The sequence below is a fragment of the Camellia sinensis genome, chromosome 15 (genome assembly GCF_055761805.1).
Source record: "Camellia sinensis isolate YWXY chromosome 15, ASM5576180v1, whole genome shotgun sequence".
Lineage (NCBI taxonomy): Eukaryota > Viridiplantae > Streptophyta > Magnoliopsida > Ericales > Theaceae > Camellia > Camellia sinensis.
This window is the reverse complement of record NC_138975.1, coordinates 47,268,586-47,270,802: the sequence shown is the minus strand read 5'-3', so window position 1 is coordinate 47,270,802 and position 2,217 is coordinate 47,268,586. Positions and strand designations below refer to the sequence as shown.

The 2,217-nt window shown below is 39.0% G+C and overlaps 1 long non-coding RNA gene across 1 annotated transcript; it reads right to left on the bottom strand.

The window, feature by feature from the left end:
• Positions 1 to 346: 346 nt before the first annotated feature.
• Positions 347 to 1,322, bottom strand: LOC145813570 (uncharacterized). The gene is made up of 2 exons (XR_014356723.1): positions 683 to 1,322; positions 347 to 648 (listed from the first exon to the last, which is right to left on the bottom strand). It is a non-coding gene; the product is annotated as an uncharacterized LOC145813570 (long non-coding RNA).
• Between the last annotated feature and the right edge of the window lie 895 nt (positions 1,323 to 2,217).

Genomic DNA, 2,217 nt, shown 5'->3' with positions numbered 1-2,217 from the left:
GTGAGATTCTGAAGAGTGGTAAGAATCTCTTGCTGAGTATTTTGAAGTCCTTGAATGGCTTCAAGCAAAAGTGGTTGATCTGGAGCCATGGTTCTGTCATCACCACCATTAGAGGATCCTTGTTGGTGAACTTCATCTTCTCCCGCCATCCTTGTTGGAGTTGTGTGGATTCCAGATCTCGTTGAGACCATTAAACAATCCGCCTCCCCAGCGGAGTCGCCAAAATGTAGGAGAGGGTTCAAGAAAGGAGTTGGAAAATTCGAAGATCGAATTCTCTAGAATATGATGAGAGGCTTAGATTCTTCAATAATCTCAACTTAGGAACACAACAACAAAGGAGATGATGGAGATAAGAGATTGGGTGAAGAAGAAGGCAAAATGGCTAGAGAATAGAATAATGGCAAGGCTCTCCCATTGATCTCCCACTTTCACTCTCAAGGTCGATAATGGAGAAGGGAAATTAGTTCTTTCCCAAGAGTTAAAAATCTCCAAAATCCATCCCTTGTAAAACTATGGGTGGGTGCTATTTATAGGCACCTCATGATGTAGGATGGAGCCCATGTGCAAGGCACATGGGGGATATTTTCTCTAACCACCTTGTCCGAGGGGGTGACCTCTCCGAGGAGGTGACTTCTCCGAGGAGGTGACCTCTCCGAGGAAGTGACTTCTCCGAGGAGGTGACTTCTCCGAGGATGAGAAAACCCCGAAGAGGAGATCAATCCCTCGGCGAACCCTTCTTCTTAGCCACACCTAACCAATGATCCCCAATCATCCCAAAGGGTCAGGGGTAGTCCTAGAGGACGTCCTGCCGCAAAATATTGCCGAGTCTCATGGACCCCCCGGGGTCGTGCCACCTCGACCCGGGTATAGGCTAGTTTAACCGAAGAGTGAATTTATCTCCACTCACCGTCCTCGGGATCGGGTCCTTTGTTCGAACTCCATTACGCCCATGGTTCTGGTGCGTAAATCCCGGAAAGCTCCGAGCCCGCAAGTGTTCTGGGACTCATTAACGGAGCGACTTCTAGATTGCGTCTGAATCCGTTCGAAGCCAAGTACTTCAGATCTCTAGATTCGTGGATCCGAATCCTTTCGAGTCCGAGTGCCTCGGATCTCTAGGCTTGCTTAATACCCTTTCGAGTCCGAGCCCAAGTAAGTCTCTAGGTTCGTGGACCCGAACCCTTTCGAGGCTTACAGCGATTCAATCCGTTTGATGGCGATAAATCTGGGCCCACCAATTCTTGGACTTGCGATAAATTCGGGCCCACTAATCTTGGGCTATTGGGCCTAAATAATTTAGTGGGCTCAAATTAGCCCCTCTTACAATATATTATTTAAAATTTGAATTTACGATTATATCCTTATTTCTATTATATATATATATATATATTTTTTTTTTTCCTCTTTTGTACTAGAAATGTAAGATACACAATCTATGAAAATCAAATTCGGGATGAATTTTTAGAGAATCTTTTTTATTTGGAATGACTTGAAATGTAACATTTTAAGAGGAATACTTTTCCTAAACGTAACATTTTAAAAAATTTCTTAGTGTAACGCTCCAATATAACACTCCAATATAACACATACATAAATTTTTTAGTGTACTTTTTCTAAACAAAACACTCTAATGTAACACTCTAAAAAACAGATGTGGGATTCTTCAATCCATTCCACAAGATGTGAAAATTTTCAAATCATTCCAAAATGAATGCAAAAATTCGTTAGTAAGTTTTGGACAAATATATAATTTCAAATTGTGAATATTACATTTGGAAAAATATAGTAACGAGTTTTTTTTATTGTTTTTGTGTGTTATATTAAAGTGTGTCACATTAGAGTGTTATGTCTGAGAAAAGTATATTAAGAAATTTTTTTGAAGTATTACGTTGTTACATTTAAGAAAAATATACTAAAGAGTTTTTTTGAGTGCTACATTAGAATGTGTTACATTGGAGTGTTACGTTTGAGAAAAAATATACTATGGAGTTTTTTTTTTTTTTTTTGGAGTGCTACGTTATTATGTTTGGGAAAAGTACTAAGGAAATTTTGTGTGTGTTGCATTGGAGTATTATATTTGGAAAAAAATATAGTAATGATTTTTTAAGTGTTTTGGTGTGTGTTATATTGGAGTGTTACGTTTGGAAAAAGTACACTAAACAGTTTTTTTTTGCATGTTACATTAGGCTGTGTTACATTGGAGTGTTATGTTTTGAAAAA